General features: G+C 41.6%; 1 long non-coding RNA gene across 1 annotated transcript in view; it reads right to left on the reverse strand.

Annotated features, from left to right (window-relative positions):
• The window catches only part of LOC141101143 (uncharacterized), an 88,595-nt gene that overhangs the window by 55,119 nt on the left and 6,082 nt on the right, over positions 1–27,394 (reverse strand). The window contains exon 2 of the long non-coding RNA XR_012234898.1: positions 14,203–14,287. This is a non-coding gene — a long non-coding RNA (uncharacterized lncRNA). The remainder of the gene's footprint in view (positions 1–14,202; positions 14,288–27,394) is intronic.

The raw sequence follows: 27,394 nt of genomic DNA on the forward strand, positions 1-27,394 counted from the left end.
CCCTATGGGAAGATTGTATGTTCCGGACCAGTGGAGAAAGAGAGTGATGTCTGAAGTCCATTGCTCCGCATTGGCTGGTCATCCAGGTATTTTTGGTACCAGAGATTTGGTGAGTCGGTCATTTTGGTGGCCGCCTTATCTTGTGATGTCAGGAATTTTGTACAGTCCTGTGGGACTTGTTCTCGGTCTAAACTCTGTTCTCATTCTAGTGGATTGCTGATGCCCCTGCCGGTGCCCAAGAGGCCATGGACCCATATCTCAATGGATTTTATTTCTGATCTTCCTGTCTCTCAGAGAATGACTGCTATCTGGGTAATTTGTGATAGATTTTCGAGATGGTCCATCTTGTAACACTCCCAAAGTTGCCATCTTCCGCTGATTTGGTACCCTTGTTTTTACAACAGGTGGGGTTCATGGGATTCCTGAGAATATTGTGTCCGACAGAGGAGACCAGTTTGTTTCCAGATTCTGGAAAGCCTTTTGTTCCAATCTAGGAATTCAGTTATCCTTCTCCTCCGCGTTTCATCCCCAGACCAATGGGCAGACTGAGAGAACAAACCAGACCTTGGAGTCTTATTTAAGATGTTTTATATCTGCTGATCAAGATGATTGGGTCTCATTTTTGCCCTTGGCTGAATTTGCGCTGAACAATAGAGCTAGTTCTGCCACCTTTTTCTGTAATTTTGGGTTTCATCCTCGATTCTCTTCAGGGCAAGTAGAATCTTCATCCTGCCCAGGTGTGGACACTGTGGTTGTGAGAATGCAGCAGATATGGGACCAAGTGGTGGATAAATTGTCTCTCTCTCAGGAAAAGGCCCAGCGTTTTTCCAGCCAGCATAGGACCATTGGTCCCCGGTTTAAAGTGGGTGATATGGTTTGGTTGTCGTCTAAAAATATTCCTATGAAGGTTGCATCTCCAAAATTTAAGCCAAGATTTATTGGACCTTATAGGATTTTGGAGATTCTTAATCCTGTTTCTTTTCGATTGGCTCTTCCAGTTACGTTCAAAATCCATAACGTATTTCACAAATCACTGTTGAAGAGGTTTGTTGAGCCAGTAGTTCCTGTGGTGGCACCTCCTGACCCTGTGTTGGTTAAAGGCAATATGGAATATGAGGTAGAGAAAATATTGGATTCTCGTTTGGTTAGACGGAGACTCCAGTATTTGGTCAAATGGAAGGGTTATGGCCAGGAGGATAATTCTTGGGTCTCTGCCTCTGATATTCATGCCAATAAATTGGTTCGTGCTTTTCACCGGGCCCATCCTGATCGGCCTGGTGGCATGGATGAGGGTTCGGTGACCCCTCCTCAAGGGGGGGGTACTGTTATGAGCTAATTTTCTGCTCCACCAGTTGAGAGTTCCCCTTCCGTTCTCCCTCTGGTGGTGACGAGAGGTTGTGAGGTTGGTTTAAGTGGTAGTGATCTGCCACCTGGTGAGGAAGATAATGATTGGATCTCTGGAGTATCAGACAGGATATAAGACAGTCGACGCCCTATCCTGTTGCTGGTGATTCAGTCTGCTTCTTAGGTGTAGGACTCAGCTCTGTTCCAGTCTTTCAAGATAAGTTTGTTTTTTTGCTAATGTTCACACTTGCTCTTGTTGGCCTTTTCAGTTTTTTGTGTGGTCAGCCAGCCCGGCTGGGCTGTGCTGAATTTCCACTCTTATTTGCCAAATTGGCCTCTTTTTCCTCTGTCTCAGAATATTTCAGAGTGCTGATATAGTGGGAGAAGTCTAGTGACTTCAGGGTTAATTTTGCTATCAGTAGTGTTGGACATTTTGTAGGGTTTTTTGGCAGACTGCAGACAGTCTCTTTCCTTTCCAGTCCTTTCTAGTTAGTCGGGCCCCATCGTTTGCTCAGCCTATTTTCCTGCCTTTGTGTGTGTTTTCATCTTGTTTCACCGTCAGTACATGTGGGGGGCTGCCTTTCCTTTGGGGTCTGCTCTGGGGCAGTTAGTTTTCCTCTTTTCCTGCTTTAGGCTTATGTAGCTCTCCGGTTGTGACGAGACGTCTAGGACCAACGTAGGAACGCTCCACGACTGCTACTAGTTGTGTGGTTAGAATCAGGGATCTGCAGTCTGCATAGTTACCAACCTCTTTGGTTTTCTGAGACTTAGCTTGTGTGGCTTTTTATTTTTTCCTTTTTTACCATTCATGTGGTACAACTTCTTTTAGAGTTTTTGGCAGTGACAGGGTCAGGATTTCTCTTATCTACAGAGACTAGAGATGTATCCTGCTTGAATGGGAGACTTTCTAGATTTTCAATCTTGACATTCACCTAAAGTGCTTAAAGGGGTTGTCCCACAAACAAAGTATATTTTAATCAATAGATCTTGGAATAAAAATAAGTTCAACAATTGGATGTACTTTAAAAAATTGTTCCTGTGCTGAAATCTAATATATAAAGCTCAAGTGTGTGTATGTATGTATGTATGCATGCATGTGTGTATGTGTGCATGTCCGGGATTGGCATCCGCACTGTCGCAGCTACAGCCACAATATTTGGCACAGTCACACGTCTGGACCCCGAGAGCGTCCTAGGCTATGTTGTGAGGCGAAATTTTAACCCCATGCGTTCCAATTCACCAAACAATTTTGCCCCTATTTACATAATGGGGAAAGTGTGTGTGTATCAAGCCCCGCCCTTTATTATGATGTCATAATGGTTGCCATGGCGACGCTGATGTCATCATAGGTTGCAAGCCCCGTCGCTCATTATGATGTCATAATGGTTGACTATGGGATGGAAGATGTGTGATGGGTATATGGGAACCGGACTATGGGATGGAGGATATGTATGATGGGTATATGGGCACGGGACTATGGGATGGAGGATGTGTGATGGGTATATGGGCACTGGACTATGGGATGGAGGATATGTATGACGGGTATATGGGCACGGGACTATGGGATGGCGGATATTTATAATGGGTATATGGGCACGGAACTATGGGGTGGAGTATATGTATGACGGGTATATGGGCACGGGACTATGGGATGGCGGATATGTATGATGGGTATATGGGCACGGGACTATGGGATGGAGGATATGTATGATGGGTATATGGGCATGGGACTATGGGATGGAGGATATGTATGATGGGTATATGGGCATGGGACTATGGGATGGAGGATATGTATGATGGGTATATGGGCATGGGACTATGGGATCGTGGATATGTATGATGGGTATATGGGCACGGGACTATGGGATCGAGGATAATTATAATTTGCTATAACTAACCACAGTTAGTTACTATGCCCGGGCAGCGCTGGGCTCTTCAGCTAGTAATCTTATAAATGTGCCCCAGCTATGTACTGCGTAATGGCTGTTTCTGACCATGCAGGAACTTTGTCTGATCACACCACAGCTCCTGGGCAGGGGAGGAATACTGTGTCCAGTTTTGGGCGCCACATTTTAAAAAAGACATCAAACTGGAGCAAGTTCAGAAAAGAACGACCAGAATGGTGACCGGTCTGCATGCCCTGTCTTATGAGGAAAGGTTGCAGGATTTGGGATTGTTTAGCTTGCAGAAGAGAAGACTGAGAGGAGACTTAATAGCTGTCTACAAATATCTCAAGGACTGTCACATTGTAGAAGGATCATCTTTATTCTCATTTTCACAAGGAAAGCCTAGAAGCAATGGGATGAAACTGAATGGGAGGAGACACAGATTAGATATTAAAAAAAACTTTTGACAGTTAGAGTGATCAATGAGTAAAACAGGTTGCCACAGGAGGTGGTGAGTTCTCCTTCAATAGAAGGCTGGAAAGACATCTGTCTGGGATGATTTAGCGAATCCTGCTTTGAGCAGGGGGTTGGACCAGATGGCCCAGGACGTCCCTTCCAACTCTACGATTCTATGATTCTAAGAACCCCTGTAATGCATTAAGATTAGTAGGTTGTACCCAATCAAGGATGACCTGTACCTTAATGGGATTCAGCTGACACCTTTAGTAGAAACCAAATGAACCAAAAACTGAATATGCTAAACCTCGAATTACACTTCTCTAGGATGGCAAGAAAATGTTTGACAGGTAGAACCCAAAGCACCTGTCGAATATGATCCCGATGCTCATCGCGAGAACCTGAGTAAATCAAGATATCATCAAGTATATCACCACAAATCTACCCACGAAAAAAGAAAAAAAGATTAATTTATGAAGTTCTGAAACACTGCTGGAGCATTGGTCAAACTGAATGGCATTACAAAATTTTCTGTAAAGACTGAGCTGGTTGGAGTAGTGATATTGAAACCACTAGAGGCAGCACCGGGCAGATAGCATAGTCTGGAATAGCGAAGGAGTCAATACACAGGAACAGCAATGTAGTTTGAAGGAATAAGCAGGAATCGTAGTCAATAAAGCCAGGGGTCGTTTACCAGGAGCAGTAGTGTGATTGGAAAGAATAAGCAGGAATCATAGTCAAGGAAACCAGATGTCGTTTACCAGGAGCAGCAGTGTCATTTGAAGGAATAGCAAGTGAAAGGACACTTGACTAAAGGCAGGTAGCTCAATAATCATGCAATGAACTGAGAGCAAGGCCAGGTTTAAATAGGATGTGCAATCAGAATGAGCCAGACAGGAACTCAGGGTGGTAACCAACAGGAAACTCAGGGAGGAGGCATCAGCAACAACAAACATAGGTACTAGTATTTGGATAAGCAAAGAACTGTCCAGCGAGCTGAATAGCTCAGAAGGAAGAGCTGCCGACTGGTGCACAGGAGCTGCTAGGTTCAATTCCTGACATTTTCAAAGTGACCCTGGTGTGTATTGAAGGCAGTCTTCCACTCATCACCTTGGTTAATGCATATAAGACTATATGCCCCTCTCAGATTCAGTTTAGAAAACCATTTGTCTCCCTGCTAGTTGATTAAGTACATGTGGAATAGGAGGGAATGGGTAACGTACAGTAATCTTATAAAGATCTCCAAAATCCAAACAAGGAAGCAAACCTCCATCTTTTTTCTAAACAAAGAAAAATCACATGGCGACTGATAAGGTGGAAGGCTATTGTGACACTTGTAGAGACTCTTCTGAGTTCACTTTTTCAAGGTATCTCTTTCAGAAAGAGAGGTTAAACAGATGAGATTTAGGCAATTTGGCCACTGGGATGAATTTGATAGCACAATCATATGACCTATGCTGGGGAAGAACTTCACATTCAGTCTCAGAGAAAAACGTCCTCAAAATCCTGGGTAAAATCTGGAAAAAGAGATCTCATAGATGCCAGAGATTTGGATAAACAGCTGGAAAAATAAAAAAATTCCCCAGAGACTTACGGGCCTTTTAAACATAGCGATATTGCTAGTGATATCGCTAAAGCGTCACCGATTTTGTGACGCAGCAGTGATATCGCTACATGTGACACTCAGCTCCGACCGGCCCCCCGCTGGCTATCGCTGATCGAGTGAGATCGTCCTGGTCCATTTCTCATTGTCTGCTTCCTGCTGGCACCGACAAGTGAGCCATGGACGCGGGCAGAAGACGGTCATCATCGCTGCGTCTGACAGGTGACTAACGACTGCCGAGCATCACTGCGTCGCTGGTGAGAACTGCCTGTTTGGCAGCTCACTAGCGACCATTTAGCGATGCACCAGCGATCCTAACCGGGTCATATCTTCGTTGGGATCGCTGGTGCATCGCTAAATGTAACTGGGCCTTTAACCTTGCAAGTATCCCAATTGATGGTAGGATTGTGTTTAATCAATCAGGGCACACTCAACTTAAAGGGGTTGTCCAGGCTTTTCACATAATCTCAGTACATATCTGGGCTGCAGAATTATGACAATAAGTAATTTACTTTCTGTCACTAGTTTGCACGGTTTTCTAGATATTCTGAACAGAACGTCCAAGGGGGGTGTTATGGCATTGAAATGAGAACTAGTCGCAACCTCCTACTCTACTCCAAACATGCCCTCTATAGCAACAACCCTACCCTCCATAGCTACAGGCCCTCCCCATCCACATGAAGAAGTCCTCCTCACACAGTAACAAATCCTCCCCCTCTGAGGAGGGAAAATCGTCCTGTACTCTGGGACAGGCTGCTCCCATCAGTATTTGTGTCATTAGAGACACAGTGCTCACACATACACTGCACCAAATCTACTGCTGTGTGAAGACATCAGTGACACAGAGCTGTCTCATTCACACAGCAGAGGCTTTGTCACACAACAGATTACATCAGTGACTGCCATCCCCTGTGCAGATTAGAAGCTGCAGACCCCCATCACTGGCCATCACACAGTCTGTTCTCACTGCTGCCAGCAGCCTGGGACAGTGAGGGAAGGAATTACTGATAATGAGTTATGTATTGTAATCATGGAGTGGCCCAGAATACAGGACGATTTTCCCTCCTCACTGGTTTCACTTTCCATAGAACACTGTTCAGCGTGTGTCTGGGGGAGGAGCAGCTGCTCTCTGCACTGAGGCTGCTAGAGGGGGAGGATTTGTTACTGTGTGATGAGGGCTTCTTCATGTGGACGGGGAGGGCCTGTAGCTATGGAGGGTGGGGTTGTTGCTATAGAGGGCATGTTTGGAGCAGACTAGGAAGTTACGACTAGTTCTCATTTCAATGCCATAACACCCCCCCCCTTGGACATTCTGTTCAGAATATCTAGAAAACCGTGCAAACTAGTGACAAAAAGTAAATTACTTATTGTCATAATTCTGCAGCCCAGATATGTACTGAGATTATGTGAAAAGCACGGACAACCCCTTTAACTTTACCTGGCAAGGAAGGAAATACCATGAATGTAATACATTCTGTGTGTAACGCATCCCACTCTCATCCACACATTCTCAACCTTAAAAGTAACATGACTTTGAGTATGGGGAAGTTTTATCAGTTGCAGATTCTTGAATAGGATGACCAAGAGTTGAAACTGTGAACTCACACTCGATAGCAAAATTACTGTCAATGAGATCTAAGGTGGAACCTGAGTCAAAAAATGCAGCGATAACTATATCTCCAGATTTGATAACCAAATACTGTACACTTGGAAAAAACAAACAGTAGTATGCATGAGAGATAACTTCAAACCTTTTGAACCATAATAATGATTTTTTTCTCTCTTTACCTTTAAGAATTAAATTACTGTATCTGAAATACTGAATCATTACTTGACCTATTCCACCACAGTATAGACAGAAACAAGCAGATATTCCAACTTCAGTTACCTCCTTGGTCCCTCTGCAGGCCCCAGTTTGCATCAGTTCTCCTGAATCAATAGGTTGAGAGGGAGAAGTAACTGAAATACCCTCAAATGTGTTCTTATCCCTAAGGGTACCATTACACTTAGCGATGCACCAGCGATCCCGACAACGATATGGATCGCTGGTGCATCACTAAGTGGTCGCTAGTGAGCTGCCACACAGGCAGATCTCACCAACGACATCGCTGGGGTCGGGGGTCGCTACTTACCTGTCAGACATGGCGATCCTGACGTCCTCCCGCCCGCGTCCACGCGTCGCTCGTCGGCGCCACAGGAAGCGCCCGACGAGAAATGATCCAGGATCTTTTCGCGCGACCAGCGATAATCAGCGGGGGAGCCGGTCGGAGGTAAGTATCACATGTAGCGATATCGTTAGCAATATCACTGCTACGTCACAAAATCGGTGACTTTACAGCGATATTGCTAGCGATATCGCAGTGTGTAACAGGGGCTTTAGACATCTGTCCAAACCCGTGGCCAGTGACATGAGGTCTTTCAAGGACATCGGGGAAGGACTATAAACCATCAGATCTCTTATCTGGCTAGAAAGTCCCCCCCGCAAAATTGACTGGAGAAAGGGAACATTTCAAGAGGTTTCTACTGCACAGTATCTGAACTGAGAGCAGTAGTCCTCCACTTTACGATTTTCCTGAACCAACCTTCTGATCATTGTCATAACTTGGCTTTCAGGAACACATCAATTGGCCATTTTATGCGCTAATCTTTCTCAATTTTTCATATTTCTAATGCAGTATTGCAATTCATTTTTCATCTTTGCATGCTATGGCGCTGCGGAGTGCTTCCTTTTTTTGTTTAAATACAAAATTAAGCATTAAAAACAACTATGCAAAAAAAAAAAAAAAAATCAAAATATGAAAATGCCACAGTTTTGATTGCTTTCATGTATAATCTATGGTTTAATGATTCATATTTCCAGTAATATTTAAAACTAAGTGCACTTTCATGCACAGGTTTGCACCAAGCTAGTACAAATACCATTAAAGTCAATTAAATTTGGACTTTGCAGACACAACATGTCAGTGTAGGTTTATACCACATTGTAAGGAAAATGTACTATCAGCAAGTGAAGCAAATTAAAATAAAGATTTTCTGTCTGAAAGGAGGGATTGGGGAGAAGGGAGAAAGAAGATAAAAATGCAGAAATGTCTAAAGCGATAATAAAACTGTCAGATGTCTGCATTATAGCCCCTGGAGTAATGGAATTATGCCTTCATATTGTTGTTTTCTTTTTGCATGTCCTGCTGACTGAAGAATATAGTGAAGGCAAAAAAGCGATATATTATATGTAAAGATCAAGCAGGGGTAAATGCAATCCTACCAAACAATCCCAAGATATATGCATAATGACATCTTTTTACATAAGGCGCCATGATTATGGAGGCTGTATGAGGACACACTGAGTACCTGGAATTTCATATTTTAAAACTTTAGGAACCTAGTGCCTCCATAAGCCGATTTATTACAGAGATATAGCATTCTAGAACCAATCAGTCCAGAGGTGAAAAGTTCTTTAATATGAAAATCCAGCAAAGCAAATTACAATTTTCTTTCTGTAGTTCTTATCGAGTTAGACACAAAAATTACTCCTGTAAACTTATAGGCAAAATATAAAGTAAAAATAAGTATATTACAGATATATTAACATAAAATTTCCAGTAGATGTGACTAGATTTAGGCAGGGCTGAAACCAGGAATTTCTGGGCCCCATACTGGCAACATTGTTGGGTCCCCTTGACACTCCGCCCATGCTCCACCCCAATTTCGCCTACACCCCTCGAAACTTCCACAGTCCCTCTGCCAGCTCTTGTAAAAACTCAATTTCTGCACCTGGACCTCACTAATCACACATTAACAGTTCCCATCACTATATCACATACATAGCCATCAGCTTTGGTTTTGGCCAAAAGTTTTCTTTAAAGCCGCCACCATAACAAGGTAGACTCCTCTGGCAGGGCCCTACTCTACTCTATTAAACATTTCGTAAAATATTCAAAACTCTTTTTAGGTATATTTTTATTTATTATTCAATTTTTAAAATGACCAATAATACCACATACAAGGGACAAATACCACCACCCCCAGAACAAGCTCCATATTACCACCACTGTTGGCGAATAATACCGCATACAAGGAACAAATACGCCACACCATGACCAGACCACATATTACCACCACAGTGATCGAATAATATCGCATACAAGGAAGCAAATGCCATCATACTATGACCAGATCCCATATTACCAACACAAAGTGACCAAATACTACAATACTGATTACTAGTAAAAAAACCACAATGCTAATATTTCCATAAGTGCCATGATACACAGGAGCTCTGTTAATAGTATACAGTGTATAGGTAAAACAGTGATCACCAGTGACATAATACACAGGAGCTCTGTATACAGTGTCAGTGTACAGGTGACATTATAGACAGGAGCTATGTACAGTTGTGCTCAAAAGTTTACATACCCCAGTAGAATTTTTGCTTTCTTGGCCTTTTTTCAGAGAATATGAATGATATTCATTGTCAAACTACTGTGTTTTCTCTTTTTAAATCATAATGACAACCCCAAACATCCAAATAGCCCTGATCAAAGTCTACATGCCCTGGTGATTTTGGCCTGATAACATGCACAGAAGTGGACACATGTTAAATATTAATAATCCGTTAATTTCTTATAAGACTCAGTTCTGTACATTGCTTTAGCTTACACGACATAGGCTATTTTTAAGCTTGGCTCATGGTAGAAAGACAGCTCCATATATGTAGAGACCACGTGCTTTAGGAGACGTATATAATTCATGGCTAACTGTAGAGGTCGCTCTTCTTCTTCCCTCACCATCATGAGACACAGATGCAAGATGACATAACTCAACAGCTGGTATGTTACTTTATTACGAAGAAGCCGAACTGAGAGACAGATGCCATTTGCCATGTGAGATCCCGGAGAGAAAGAAGAATACATGCTGCTTTGCTATGAACAATGGACAATATCTCTTTCACTTATTTTTATTCACCTGTTTTTCTGTAATAACCTTTCTTTGATGGAAGAATCCAAATAAACCACTATATTTTTATCTGGTAACTAGTCCTGAGTATTTTACAGGATATGCATTATTTTACATTGGAGAGCCAGCCAGATCTGAATTTTTGTACTTTTTTGCAGATTTCCCTCAACTTGCACACACGGGGGATTGGACTTTGCTAACGTCAAATCATATGTGCAAGTTATCGGGAATTCCACTACTTACAAGAATCACACAGAACCTAGAAGTAAGAATTGCCAGATAGATTGAGAAGTACTACAAGTGCCAAAGTGCTAGACGTGCTGAAACCAAGACAAGAGCCCAGCGTTGTCCATCAAAGGAACAAGCTGAGACATTTCAAGGTAAGATAAAATGGATGTCATTAATTGTCTTGCTAAGCAGAGTAAATTGAAATTTAAGTCTGTAGACAATTCTAATTCAGAAGTTTTATGGTTAAGTTTATATGCCGAGTGTGAACTCGAGAATCAGAGGTTAGATTCTAAGTTTTTCAATAGAGAAAGAGAGAGATTAAAAAATATTCTACAGATGGTAGATATATTTCATAGATCTGTGTCAGAGAAATCCAAAAATGATTGTTGTGATGTTCCCGAGATTCACTGTAATGTGGAGAAACAGTTACAAGTAGCAGCTATTGAAGGTGACCTTGCAGACGTGGAACAAGATGGAGAAGTAGGAGGAGACTTCAGAACTGACGTAGAGGACGTACAAGGGAAAGACGTACCACTAAAAATAGACGACTCACAGGCCCAAATCCGAAGGAAAAGTTTGCTTAAGATATGCGAAATAATACCTGCTTATGACAACAAAATCCATGTTTGTAGAAACTCTGAGATTTTTGAAAGTTGTGCTGATAAATTTGATTTATCTAACGAGGAGAAGAATCAGTTGTTCAAAATGTGGATCCCTGTAAATTTTGCTAGGAGATTGTCTTTAAAGTTATCTGGTGAAACACATGAGAATTTAACTGATAAAGACAGATTAAAAATTCTCATTTTTTGTTCATCAAATGAAAATCATCCAGATATTGATATTCTTCAAAAATTAAGAATTGGTCGGAAGGAATGTATTTTTACGTTCATGTCCATATATGAACGTTTGTACAAAATGCTGAGTGAGAATGTCAAAACACCGTCCCTCATAAGGAGTTTTGTAAGCAAATTTTGGTTTCTAAATCCTGCATCTCGTGTTATTGCGTCACAAAAAGATTCTTTGTTTGAATGTGCGCAATCCCTTGATTTTGCCAGAAAACACGAGAATCGTGAGAGGAAAGTAAATTGTGCTAATTTTGTAAAGACAGGCAGAGTAAAATCTTATCAGAAGCCTGTAATAGCAAAGCCTTCTAAAATGAGATTTCCCCAAAATCAAATCTACGAAGAAAGAAAAAGAAAATCACATGTTTGTTATAAGCCATATGGAATGATGCAAAGGAACACCGAAAAGACACAAATGGAATTAAGAAAAATGATGAGTTCTGATTTTCTTTCTGTAACAAAGATGGCCGAATTTAACAGACAGAAACAGGTGGTGAGTGACATCATGGCCTGTAAACTGAATACTCTGCTCCAAGAATCTATCAGCTTTAAAATGGCAAGAACCTTTCAGGATATTTTTTGCAGAGAAATAAGTATGGGTGTAGGAATTGGCTAGAAAAAGTAATTATATATATATTGTGTAAAAGTGTTATACAATTAGTGAGTTATATGTAATTATTTTATAGAGTATAATCCTGTAGTTTTATGGTTTGTGGATATATACATAGTCATACAGTATATATAGAGTGTTTGTAGAAGTAGAAATAGTAGAACTGTATTTTTTAATGAAAATTAAAATCTACATCAGTAATAATATTTAGAATATGAATATGATATTAACCTTATTTTTTATGTTTCCTTAGAATTTTCATTTCAAAGCAGGACTTAATCGAGAAAAATTCTCTTCCAAGGATTTATGCCTTTATTTACACAGGAAGTTGCAATATTGCATGATTTTATATATCTAACCCTTAAAAGGAAATAACTAATTGCTTTTTAAAATGTTCTGGGTGTGTGCTTTACTGCATGGTTTGAATGACAACCACAGCAGGGGAATTTGAACCTTGTTCTAATAATACAAGTATACCAGTATACTATGTCCCTGTTCCTTAGGAAAAGAATTTTTAAGGGGGTCTCAACTTTTGCAAACCAATGGAATTTTTTTTCCAGGCCTAAATGTCAAGTATAGCTATACATATACATATATTTATGTCATGTGTATTTGGGGAATATTCAAAGAAATATTAAGAGACTAAATTGAAATAGTTTACAATGCATTGATAATTAGGATAATTTGGGTTAAAATACGTGTATTCATCACACCTTCATATGTGAGGTATTTGGTTTAAAGTTAATATGTGACACAGTCTGAGTGACAGTGACTGAGTGTATGAGCAGCTGCTGAGCGAGTAATGTGATACGTTTGTATGAGGCCTCAGGATCCTGAATGAATGAGGAAAGAAAAAAAACCCCAAAAGCTTTTATCTTTAGGAGAAATATGCAGATCAGTTAAATTATTAGAATATTAGGATATATAATGAAATATTATCTATACAACATATATTTCTATATTTCTATAGTAATTATTATTTCTTGATTTAGTTAATTGTGGATAAGTGCAAAGTGCAATTGCACATCAAAATGGTTTATGCAAATTAATTTTTCCAAAGGATAATTTTATGATATTCAAATTAATTTTAATGGTTACACATCTTCAGACAAATAATGGTATAAGCAAGTATAAATTTACATAATTTATACATTAATTATTTTTAATTTTGGTTTTGATAAATGAATTATTTCATAGAACAATATTTTTTGGTATTAAGGGGGAAAATATGTTTTTGATCCTGACTACATCATCACATTTGATTAATACTTCTTCTTCACACATTTTAATAGGAAAAAATATTAATAAGGTGCAATGGTATAAGTATTGGGTATAATAACAAGTATTATAAGGATTCATTTCTTTACACTAAGAGGAATTACATGCAAAGTTGCATAATTTGAATATTTTGGTAACACAAGTTTATGACAATTATGAAATAATCCAGATCATGGAAATATTAAGGGTATATGTTACTGAAGACATAACTACTCTGCATCAACATAAAGGCCTTATTCTTATTTTTATTCTTATTTTTCATTATTTTTAATTCTTTCACCAATATTTAGTAAAGTAATATCTACTGAGAATATTGCTTCATTAAATATAGCAATTATATGGTTCTATTACTAAGGAAAATGTTTCACTTCTGAGTTATATGCAACAATTCTTTTATTCATTCATTCGCTCACTCATATATTCTTATTTTGGTTCATGGCTTTACATTCCTACATATTATTAGTATAATGAATATATTCCTTATTAATAAAGATGATAACACTGGTTACATAAAACACAGTGACACCTATGGGTTGAAAAAGGTAATTACACCTATGACATAAAAAAATGTTCTATCACATGAAAAATGCGGATAATAATGTATTATCGTTTATTATTTCAAATATTGAAATCCATATATGGTACAAATTCTGATAATAATTATATGGATATTAATGATTGCTATGGTACGCTGTGATATTATGGGATAGGGAAATTACCAGATTTGGTATAGAATAGGGAATGAAGACTTCAAGCAAGATACTGAAATTATGTTAATAAAGACTTTTCACATTTCTAAACTTCATTGATTTTTATCAGTTGCAAGAAGAAGAATGCCGCGATCCAGAAGTCCCAGAAGGTAACAAAGCTATGATTACTGAGTAATAGACTGTGTTAATTACAAATGCAGTATCCACCACTGACAGTCACAAGTGCAGTATCCACCACTGACAGTCACAAGTGCAGTATCCACCACCGACAGTCACAATTAAAGTGTCTAACCTGACAACCAGAGGACGATGATCCTATGATGCTGAGATGAACGGTGTTATCACGTTCTTATCAAGTTCCAGAGGTTTTCAATCACCTGAAAAGCTTCGATGAAAGCTGGTGAACAATGAAGGTAATTATCAGGAAGCTACAACCCTGACATATGTCCTGTGCATTAGGACAAGGACTGGTTATGGTGCTATGTTTAGCAAGGAAGAGTCATTTTAACCCTTGCTTTGCTGACCAAAGACGTCACACCTGTTCAAAGACCAGTACCGATGGAGGATTCCAGAATATCCAAGGCGAGCCAATATAAGCCCAGGTTTTTAAAGATGACACTACACAGATATTAAAGCTGCATAGACTTTGTTTTCGTATTAACATTTGAAATTATGGACTTTGATTTGATACACAACACAATTTCTATATGCTATAGAAAAACTGTGTTTTTAAAAGAACCAAGAAGAAGACAGAAGACATCAAAATGAAGACCAGATGACACCAGATGATGATGACTGGACCTGAGATGCTTCAATTTAGACTTAGGGAAGTATAATTATACATATTTTATATGAATATTGTTCACGGCTTACCATAACATGAATTCACATCAATTATGTCATTGAGTACTTATAACGGTAATCTAATATTATTATTATTATTATTATTATTGATATTAAATTATTTTGTCAAAGAAGAAGAAAAGAAGAAAAAAGATCGTTATATTTGAGGGTTCCAATTAATGTCTGTCTCCCTCAAAAGGGGGAATTGTTAAATATTAATAATCCGTTAATTTCTTATAAGACTCAGTTCTGTACATTGCTTTAGCTTACACGACATAGGCTATTTTTAAGCTTGGCTCATGGTAGAAAGACAGCTCCATATATGTAGAGACCACGTGCTTTAGGAGACGTATATAATTCATGGCTAACTGTAGAGGTCGCTCTTCTTCTTCCCTCACCATCATGAGACACAGATGCAAGATGACATAACTCAACAGCTGGTATGTTACTTTATTACGAAGAAGCCGAACTGAGAGACAGACGCCATTTGCCATGTGAGATCCCGGAGAGAAAGAAGAATACATGCTGCTTTGCTATGAACAATGGACAATATCTCTTTCACTTATTTTTATTCACCTGTTTTTCTGTAATAACCTTTCTTTGATGGAAGAATCCAAATAAACCACTATATTTTTATCTGGTAACTAGTCCTGAGTATTTTACAGGATATGCATTATTTTACAACACACCTGTGACTTGTTTGCTTGTAATCAGTGTGTGTATAAAAGCGGAGTGAGTTTCTGGTATCCAGACAGACTCTTGCATCTTTCATCCAGCTACTGACATTTCTGGATTGTGAGTCATGGGGAAAGCAAAAGAATTGTCAATGGCTCTACGGGAAAAGGTAGTTGAACTGTGTGAAACAGGAAAGGAATACAAAAAGATATCCAAGGAATTGATAATGCCAGTCAGCAGTGTTAAAGTTGTGATTAACAAATGGAAAATCAGGGGCTCTGTAAAAACAAAACCACGGTCAGGTAGACCAACAAAAATGTTCGGGATGCAAAGAAAAACCCACAAATCGGATCAGCTGAAATACTGGACTCTGAAAACTAGCAGTGTGGCTGTTTCAAGATGCACAACAAGGAGGCACTTGTGTTAGGGCTGGTGGAACGCACCAAATAATAAAGATGGTGCGTTCGCAGCCCGGGGTCCACCGTGCAGGGGTGGTAACCTGCTGCTCAGTAATGGCGGATGCTATATGGCGGTATACTATAAAAACACACGCGGGTTATCGTCACCCGGTGTGTACGGGGGCGGACTCTGTTGCTTCACAGAGCCGCACTACCGCTGAACATAAACGCCTGGCGCATGGGCGAGCGGCCATGCGAACCTTTTATAGCCACGGGCGTCCGGGACCTTCCTGGCTTCTCGGATGGGCCAATCCGAACTCGAGCAGGACCTGAGCACGTGACCCTCGATCTCCAATGGGAGATCACTCCACGGGCATGCTCAGTGGCCCGACATGAGGGCTTAGTCCCTGGAGAATCTCGCTGCTGAGCAGCCTGCATTTTCATAGCTGTGTCAGAGGTGGCAGCAGCAAACAAACCCACAGAGTTAGCCTGGGCAGAGCGCCGGGACCGACGAATCTGCTGAGCAGGCTCCACTGTGGCCAAAGAAGAATGGGAGACCGCTGGGTGCAAGGCTCTGGATTCCTGCTGTGCAGTGGCAAGAACCCGACGCCTAACAACTTGAAGAAAAGTAGGCTGCATGGTTGAGTTGCCAGAAGAAAGTCGTTACTGTGCAGATGCACAAAGTATCTCACCTACAGTACGCAAGCAGCACAGAGACAAGCCTCAAAACTTCTGGAACAAGGTAATTTGAAATAATGAGACCGAAATTTAACTTTTTGGCCACAACCATAAACATTACATTTGGAGAGAAGTCAACAAGGCCTATGATGAAAGGAACACCATTCCTACTGTAAAGCACAAAGGTGGATCGCTGATGTTTTGGGGATGTGTGAGCTACAAAGGCACAGGAAACTTGGTCAAAGTTGAAGGAACGATGAATGCAGCACATTATCAGCAAATACTGGAGGCAAATTTGCAGTCATCAGCCCACAAGCTGCACATGGGACGTACTCGGATGTTCCAACATAACAGCGATCCATAACACAAGGCCAACTCGACCTGTCATTGGCTACAGTAGAACAAAGTGAAGATTCTGGAGTGGCCATCTTAGTCTCCTGACCTCAATATCATTGAGCCACTCTGGGGAGATCTCAAGCGCACAGTTAATGCTAGACAGCTCAAGAATTTACAGGAACTGGAAGCTTTCTGCCAAGAAAAATGTACAGCTTTACCATCTGAGACAATAATGAACTTCATCCACAACTACCACATAAGACATATATGTTTTAAGGCATTTTTTTACTTACTGCAAAGTCAAATGTTTACATACAGTAAGATTACTATGAATTTAAACAATTCTGGACTGCCCATATGATGATGTCATGTGTTTTGCAGCTTCTAATAGTTTTTGTTGCAACATCTGAGTTAATTAAAGACACGCCTGTGGATGTATTTTACTGCACACCTGAAACACATTGCTTCTTTGTGTAGCATCACAGGAAGTCTCAAGAAATCAGCCAAGATATCAGGAAGAGAATTGTGGACTTGCAAAAGTCTGGCTCATTCTTGCATACAATTTCAAGATGCCTGAAGGTGCCTCATTCATCTGTACAATTATTTGCAAGTCCAGCCATCATACCACTCAGGAAGGAGACGAGTTCTGTGTCCCAGAGATGACCGTACCTTGGTCTGACATGTGCATATTAACCCAATGACAAAAGCAAAAGACCTTGTGAAGATTATATCAGAAGCTGATAAGATTGTGTCAATATCCACAGTTAAACAAGTACAGTATTAACATGAGCTGAAAGGCCACTACGCAAGGAAGAAGTCTTTACTCCAATAGAATCACAAAAAAGCCAGATTAATGTTTGCAAATGCACACAGGAACAAAGACCTTAATTTTTGAAGACATGTCATGGTCTGATGAAACTAAAATGTAAGTTTTTGGGTATAATGACCATCATTACATTTGGAGGGAAAAGGGAGAAACTTGGAATCCTAAGAACACCATCCCACCTGTAAAAAACGGGGGAGGCAGCATCATGTTGGAAGGTTGTTTTGCTGTAGGAGGGACTGGTGAACTTCACCATATTGATTGCATCATGATAAAATAAGATTATGTGGCAATACTGAAGCAACATCTCAAGACATCAGTCAGGAAGTTAAAGCTTGTGCTGAAATGCGTCTTCCAAATGGACAATGATCCAAAGCATATTGCCAAAATGGTATCAAAGTGACTTAAGTATAACAAAGTCACAAAGGCCTGATCTCAATTCTATTGAAAATTTATGGACAAAGCTGAAAAGTAAGGTACGAGCAAGGTGACCTACAAACCTGGATCAGTTACACCAGTTTTGTCAGGAGGAAAGGGCCCAAATTCCGACCAACTATCCTGAGAAGCTTCTGGAAGGATATCCCAAACGTTTGACCCATAATCTTTCAGTTTAAGGGAAATGGTACCAAATAAAAATGAAATGTATGTAAAGTTTTGACTTTGCAGTAAGTAATAAACATGCTTTAAAACATTCTCTCATTATTCTGGCATTTGGCAAATATTAATATTTATGGTAATCCTAATGGACGTAAAACGGGAAAGGTTTATTCTGATTTCATGTCAGATATTGAGAAAAACATGCATATGTGTCTTTTTATATAGTGCATGTAAACTTCTGGTTTCATCTGTAGTGGCAGTGTACAGCTAATACATGGATCACCAGTGACATTATACACAGGAGCTTTGTATATACTATATAGTGTACAAGTAACACACTGATTCACCAGTGACATCTGTAAATTAAGGCTAGTTTCACACTTGCTTTTTTTTGCAGCGCGTTTTTCCCGCAAAAAAACGCATTGAAAAAACGCATACATAAGCATACAACTGCTGCGTTTTTTTCAAGCATTTTTATGAGCATGCATGAAAAAAACGCAGCGTTTTTATGCGTTTGTATGCGTTTTTAGTGCGTTTTTACCGCGTTTGCGTTTTTTTCCAACATTTTTAGGTGGCCCCTCACACTACCCAAACCATGACTTTACTAACCCTAACCCTGACCCTAACCCTAACCCTGACCCTAACCCTGACCCTAACCCTTAACCAAATCATACTTAACCCTAACCCAAACCCTAAACCCTAACTAACCCTAACCCTGACCCTAACCCTAACCCTAACCCTGACCCTAACCCTTAACAAAACCATACTTAACCCTAACCCTGACCCTAACCCTTAACCAAACCATACTTAACCCTAATCCTGACCCTAACCCTGACCCTAATCCTTAACAAAACCATACTTAACCCTAACCCTGACCCTAACCCTAACCCTGACCCTAACCCTAACCCTGACCCTAACCCTTAACAAAACCATACTTAACCCTAATCCTGACCCTAACCCTGACCCTAATCCTTAACAAAACCATACTTAACCCTAACCCTGACCCTAACCCTAACCCTGACCCTAACCCTAACCCTAACCCTGACCCTAACCCTAACCCTGACCCTAACCCTTAACAAAACCATACTTAACCCTAATCCTGACCCTAACCCTGACCCTAACCCTTAACAAAACCATACTTAACCCTAACCCTGACCCTAACCCTAACCCTGACCCCAACCCTAACCCTGACCCTAACCCTAACCCTGACCCTAACCCTTAACAAAACCATACTTAACCCTAATCCTGACCCTAACCCTGACCCTAACCCTTAACAAAACCATACTTAACCCTAACCCTGACCCTAACCCTAACCCTGACCCCAACCCTAACCCTGACCCTAACCCTAACCCTGACCCTAACCCTTAACAAAACCATACTTAACCCTAATCCTGACCCTAACCCTGACCCTAACCCTTAACCAAACCATACTTAACCCTAACCCTGACCCAAACCCCAACCCTAACCCTGACCCTGACCCTAACCCTAACCGTAAACCCCCTTAACTAACCCTAACTCTAACCCAAACCCCTAAATTCCATGGTTAAAAAAAAAAAACGCATATGCAAAAAAACGCATACATGAGCATGCCAGTGCGCACATATGCGCATCCATAGGCTATAATGGCCATTTTTAGCGCAAAACGTGCGCATATGTGCGCATGCGCTTTTTTGCAGGGCCAAAAAATGCAACATGCTGCGTCTGGAAAATACCAACGCACACCCCAAAAAAACGCAGCGCATGAAAATCGCATACATGCGCTTACCAGCGCGCAGGTATGCGCACCCATGTTAAATATAGGGGAAAAAACGCATGCGCAGGTATGCGTTTTTTTCCAGCGCTAAAAAACGCAAATGTGAAACCAGCCTAAGTCCTTCATTTCACTTTTCTTCTTCATCCAGCTTAGACCATCATCAATTCTTCCAACCAGGACGCGTCTCTGCAGAAAATAACACAGCTATCTAGATCAGCAATTGCAGAGCACATTACGCAATTTTCTCTCAACTTCTGTGATACACTAGATGAAGAAAAAACGGTGACATATTGCCGCCCTGCACGGTACCAGCACCCAACCATTGAAAACAGTATACTCAAAAATAAAATGCATCACTGCAGTAATAATATCCCTTAATTAGCCCCCTATAGTAATATTATCCCCCATCCTGGCCCCCCTTGTATCTCATTCCTAGCCCCTTCTGTCTCATTCCTGGTTCCAGCCATATGTTCTCCCATCCTAGCCCCAAATGTTCTCCCATCCTGCCTCGATGTGTCTCCATCCTGCTCCATCTGCCTTCATCCTCCTCCCCCATGTGTCCCATGATCCTGCATCATGTATCCCATGATTCTGTCTCCATGGTTCCCCATCTGTCCCATGATCCTTCCCAATCTGTGTACATTTTGTGGCTTGCCTCTTTCAGTAAAAAAAAAAAAAAAAAAAAAAACTTTTTTGTATTTTTCCACAGTTCAGTGTTGTCATCTCTTCCATCTATTTGAAGTAGGGTTCACTGACAGTGACATCGTACACCCGCGACGTGCACACAGACGTCAGCTGGAGGCTTTAACCAGTGCCCTGCGGGCCCGCACAGAAATAGATTTTAACTGAACGTGGACACACGCTCAGTTAATGAACTGGCAGGATCCTCCTGCCCCTTGGACCCAATGAGCAGAGCTGGGCCCAATCTGGTCCCCCTCTGCTCACCGGGCCCCATATGCCAGTAAGGACTGTAACGCGCTTATGGTGGCCTTGCCCGAAAGTGACTTTTACAATGTAAGTCAGAGCAAGGCTTCATAGGCTTACATTGTGAAAGAGACTTCAGGCGAACAGAGAGTTCAGGGTGATGCAGAGAGTCTGAATCGCCATCAAAGAACTCAGAAGTGCACATACTTATAAATATATCAGCATGAACACACACATGCAATAAACACAGTACTACACACAGCCTGCACACACTTAACACAGGTGACATACAAATATATTTACTCTTTTCATTCAGGAAATGGGGAAGGCTTCATATAGTAAGAAATCAGCAGGACAGGGAGTCCTCTTGTCAGTCCTACACAGCTCCACCGTCCCGACTGCTGAACTGCTGGAAGCATTACAAGAGGGAGGCAGCACCTGGGTGTGGCTAGCAGCCATGGAGGGGAAAGTGCTGTCAGGTTTCTCCCCTCTCCTCAGTAATGTTACTCCACTCTGCTCTCATCCCCTCTCCCCAGGACTGTGTAAGGCTAAGTTCACACTTGCGTTTGGCTGGTCTGCGCATGGCTGCGTATGTCCTCCCTTTAGCCCCGCCTACGATCTGCCTACTTCCGCATGCATCCTGCATTGTTCTGCGTACCTACAGTATCTTTAACATTGGGTATGCAGGGACATGCGTAGTATGCGGATACGTCTGCATGCGGCATTTTGATGTGCCCGCCGACCACACGGGAATGCAACATGACCAGCCAAACGCAAGTGTGATCTTAGCCTAACCCCTCTCCTCAGTAGCTTTTCCTATCTCTCCTCACTAATTTCTCCCATTATCCCTTTCCTCAGCACTGTCCCAATTCCCTACATACCCGGCTCTGCCCAAATAGTTCCCTTTCTCGCTCATTGCCATGGACTCTGTGCAGCTGTTCTGTACACACCATTGCCATAGACTCTGTGCAGCTGCTCTGTACACACAGGAAAACATCTCCTGTCACTGGCGCCAAAGAGGAGGTCCAGGAGGCGGTGAGGAGGAGCGTCTCAGATAATTACAGACATGCACCATGCAGGGCTGTGTTTAAATATCCTGTATGGTGTATGGCTGTGTTAGTAAATAATTATGACTGACTGATGCTGGCCCTGGGACCAGGTGAGGAGAAGCAAAAGAAGAGGTGCTCGGACTGGGTCACAAACTCTGCCAGCGTGTCCCAGGCAGTTCGGGTCCCTCCTCCATTGCTTCTGCTCATCAGAGGATTTTGTGAAGAACTTTATAAATTTAACATTTTCTGCAGGCCAAAGTGACTGTTGCCAGTCTGTTCAAGTCCATATTGTGGACTATAAATTATATATCGCTTTTATTTATTTATGATTAATTATGTCTTTCCAAGAAAAAAGAAAATATCAGGTTGGCAACTTTGGCAAAGGTATTATCCCTGCCGCTGCTGGCACCATCTTGTGCACATTGCAGCTGGAAACAGCGTAGTGTGAGCGTAGGGAGAGTAATAGTAGCATATAGGGAGAGTTATTCATCCCAAAAAGCTCTTTTAAGAGTTGAAGATTGTGAAGATTAGTTCTTTGTTAGGTGGAGATAGCTTAGGGAGAGATTTAATAAGAGGGAGAGTAAAAGGTAAGCACCTGGGTGTTATCATTGCAAGTACATGCTGCAGATCTTTGCCATTTTCCATTGTGTTGTATAGTTTAGTATTAGGAAAACACTGTGGGATTAGGGGGAAATAGGGAGTGTTTCATCCACTACCATAATATTTAAATCATCTCTTTTTAGAGGCAAATAATATTAGGTAGTACAAATGTAGTGATCGCAGGCACGCGGGATGCAGTGACGAGACGGGAGCCAGAGTAAGCTTAGAATGTAACATTGTGATGCAGTGACCCCTGTGACAGCTAGGGGGCGCTGTATGGGCTGCCCGGGACATGCATGCAGGCATTCCCTTTGTTATGATGGGAAAATGGTGAGCAGCAGGATAATAAATGGCCAATATGTATCACAGGGGTGGGTGCTCTGTGATGGAAACTGGAATATGTATTAATCAGCAGAGATATATTGCTGAGGATTTGTTGCTATGTATTGGGATAGCTTCCAGGTGACTTGGTGAGATGGGTGGAACCAGTCACCTACAAACCCACCCAGGGGCGTGTGTCTGAATGCCCAATGTAAAGCCTGTATGTGTATGGCTGTGTGTGTAAGAGGACCTTTAGTGAGGTCATAACCATATGATCCATACCTCACCGGTGGGTGTGGTTATGGACCATATAATGTGCCTGAGGTCTGGTCACATGGAGAGAGAGTGTGTACCTGAGTGGTTCAGGGTGCAAGGTTCTGAAGGGTCAGTGTTGGGAGATTCTGCTAGAAGGATTGGATCCCTGGAGCACGTGCTGCGACCTTGGACCTGGTGAGGCGTGAGTGTTGGACGGTCTCAGGAGGATACGGACATCCTGAATAGCACCCGCTGAGGCTCTGGACCTGGTGGCCGGTGTGTTAGGAGACCTGGGGAGTAGGGTCGGATCCCTGAATAGCACCCGGTGAGGCCTGTGTGTTTGCAGAGTCAGTGACGGCACTGCATTGGTGGGAGCTACTGTCCGTCTGTGGATCTGGACTGTCAGGTGGCCTGGTGAGCAAGACGTTATTCGGGATGGTGATCCCAGTTTGGCAGCTTCCCTGGGAAAGAGAGGACTGACAAAGAGTCAGCATCTAGAGCCGGAGCTCCTGCGAGGTAACCCCGAACATGGGGATATAACTGTTGGTGAGCATAATGTTCTATGGACACTAATGGTCCAGCGTGTTTAGTGACAGCATATTAACCCCTTCACCCCCAAGGGTGGTTTGCACGTTCATGACCGGGCCAATTTTTACAATTCTGACCACTGTACCTTTATGAGGTCATAACTCTGGAACGCTTCCATTGATCCCGGTGATTCTGACATTGTTTTCTCGTGACATATTGTACTTCATGTTAGTGGTAAAATTTCATTCAAATAACTTGCGCTTATTTGTGAAAAAAATGGAAATTTGGCAAAAATTTTGAAAATTTCGCAATTTTCCAACTTTGAATTTTTATGCCCTTAAATCACAGAGATACGGCACACAAAAAACTTGATAAGTAACATTTCCCACATGTTTACTTTACATCAGCACAATTTTGGAACCAAAATTTTTTTTTGTTAGGAAGTTATAAGGGTTAAAAGTTGACCAGCGATTTCTCATTTTTACAACACCATTTTATTTTTAGGACCACATCACATTTGAAACCACTTTGAGGGGTCTATATGATAGAAAATACCCAAAAGTGACACCATTCTAAAAACTGAACCCCTTAAGGTGCTCAAAACCACATTCAAGAAGTTTATTAACCCATTAGGTGCGTCACAGGAATTTTTTTGAATATTTAAAAAGAAATGAACATCTAACTTTTTTTCACAAAAAAAATACTTCAGGTTCAATTTTTTTTATTTTACCAAGGGTAACAGGAGAAATTGGACTGCAAAAGTTATTGTGCAATTTGTCCTGAGTACGCTGATACCTGATTTGTGGGGGGGAACGACTGTTTCGGCGCATGGCAGAGCTCAGAATGGAAGGAGCGCCGTTTGACTTTTTCAATGCAAAATTGGCTGGAATTCAGATCGGACGCCATGTCACGTTTGGAGAGCCCCTGATGTACCTAAACAGTGGAAACCCCCTACAAGTGACCCCATTTTGGAAACTAGCCCCTCAAGGAACTTATCTAGATATGTGGTGAGAACTTTGAACCCACAAGGGCTTTACAGAAGTTTATAACGTACAGCGGTACAATTAAAAAATCATATTTTTTCCACAAAAATGATCTTTTCACCCCAATTTTTATTTTCCCAAGGGTAACAGGACCCTAAAAGTTATTGTGCAATTTGTTCTGAGTACGCTGATACCCCACATGTGGGGGTAAACCACTATTTGGGCGCATGGCAGAGCTCGGAAGGGAAGCAGCGCCATTTGACGTTTTTGGCTGGAATTGAGATCGGACACCATGTCGCGTTTGGAAAACTCCTGATGTACCAAAACAGTGGAAACCCCCCACAAATGACACCATTTTGGAAACTAGACCCCCTAAGGAACTTATCTAGATGTGTGGTGAGCACTTTGACCCCCCCAGTGCTTCACAGAAGTTTATAATGCCCGGGCGTGAAAATAAATAATTCGTATTTTTTCCACAAACATGATCTTTTAGTCACCATTTTTTTATTTTCCCAAGGGTACCAGGAGAAATTGGACCCCAAAAGTTGTTGTCCAATTTGTCCTGAGTATGCTGATACCCCATATGTGGGAGAAAACTACTGTATGGGCACACGTCGGGGCTCGGAAGGGAAGTAGTGACGTTTTGGAATGCAGACTTTGATGGAATGGTCTGCGGGTGTCATGTTGCCTTTGGAGAGCCCCTAATGTACCTAAACAGTGGAAACCCCCCACAAATGACACCATTTTGTAAACTAGACCCCCCAAGGAACTTATCTAGATGTAAGGTGAGCACTTTGAACCCCCAAGGGCTTCACAGAAGTTTATAATGCCAGGGCATGAAAATAAAAAAATCGTGTTTTTTCCAGAAACATGATCAATTAGTCCCCAATTTTTTCATTTTCCCAAGGGTAACAGGAGAAATTGGACCCCAAAAGTTGTTGTCCAATTTGGCCTGAGTACGCTGACACCCCATATGTGGGAGAAAACTACTGTATGGACACACGTCGGGGCTCGGAAGGGAAGCAGTGACGTTTTGGAATGCAGACTTTGATGGAATGGTCTGCGGGTGTCATGTGCGTTTGGAGAGCCCCTGATGTACCTAAACTATTGAAACTCCCCACAAGTGACCCCATTTTGGACACTAGACCCCCCACGGAACTTATCTAGATGTGTGGTGAGCACTTTGAACCCCCAAGTGCTTCACAGAAGTTTATAACACTCGGACGTGAAAATAAAAAAATCATTTTTTTCCACAAAAATGATATTTTTGCCCCCAATTTTTTATTTTCCTAAGGGTAACAGGAGAAATTGGACCCCAAAAATTGTTTTGCAATTTGTCCTGAGTAGGCTGATACCCTACATGTGGGGGTAAAACACTGTTTGGGCGCATGGCAGAGCTTGGAAGGGAAGGAGCACCATTTGACTTTTTCAACTCAGAATTGGCTGGAATTGAGATCAGACGCCATGTTGCATTTGGAGAGCCCCTGATGTGCCCAAACAGTGGAAACCCCCAATTATAACTCCAATCCTAACCCCAACACACCCCTAACCCTAATCTGAGCCCTAACCCTAGCCCTAACCCTAGCCCTAACCCTAAGGCTGTGTGCACACGCTGCGGATTTTGCTGCGGTTCCGCAGTGGTTTTGGCTGCTGCGGACCCCAGTACCATGATTCCCTATGGGAATCAAAAACCGCAGTGCAGACGGTGCGGAATTTTCCGCGCGGATTATCTGCGGTTTTCAATCCGCAGAAAGAATTGACATGTCAATTCTTTCTGCGGATTCTCCTGCGGTTTGCCATCTCCTCTATTGAGGAGATGAAAAACCGCAGGACAAAACCGCAGAGCAATCTGCAGGTAAAACCGCAGGTCTTTTGACCTGCGGTTTCACCTGCGGATTTTACAAAATCCGCGCGGATGAATCCGCACCTAATCCGCAGCGTGTGCACACAGCCTTACCCTAACGGGAAAATGGAGATAAATACTTTTTTTTAGTTTTATTATTTTTCCCTAACTAAGGGGGTGATAATGGGGGGTTTGATTTACTATTTATGGCGGTTTTTATTTTTGGCAGCTGTCACACGCTAAAAGACGCTTTTTATTGTAAAATAGTTTTTGCATCACCACATTTTGAGAGCTATAATTTTTCCGTATTTTAACCCACCGAGTCATGTGAGGTCTTATTTTTTGCGGGACGAGTTGACGTTTTTTATTGGTACCATTTTCGGGCACGTGACATTTTTTGATCGCTTTTTATTCCTATTTTTGGGAAGCAGAATGAACAAAAACCAGCGTTTCATGAATTTCTTTTGGGGGGGGTGCGTTTACACCGTTCCGCGTGCGGTAAAATTGATAAAGCGGTTTTATTCTTCGGGTCAGTACGGTTACAGCGATACCTCATTTAGGTCTTTTTTTATGTTTTTGTCGGTTTTATGCAATGAAAACTATTTTATATAAAAAATAATTATTTTTGCATCGCTTTATTCTGTGAGCTATAACTTTTTTATTTTTTTGCTGATGATGCTGTGTGGTGGCTCATTTTTTGCGGGACAAGATGACGTTTTCAGCGGTACCATGGATATTTATATGCGTCTTTTTGATTGCGCGTTATTACACTTTTTGTTTGGCGGTATGATAATAAATCATTATTTTTTGCTTCGTTTTTTATTTTTATTTTTTAAGGGGTTCGTTAAAAGGGTTAACTAATGGGACAGTTTTATAGG

This window comes from Dendrobates tinctorius, unplaced genomic scaffold (assembly GCF_039654945.1).
Source record: "Dendrobates tinctorius isolate UK_male_01 unplaced genomic scaffold, ASM3965494v1 ptg000115l, whole genome shotgun sequence".
NCBI classification, from domain to species: Eukaryota; Metazoa; Chordata; class Amphibia; order Anura; family Dendrobatidae; genus Dendrobates; species Dendrobates tinctorius.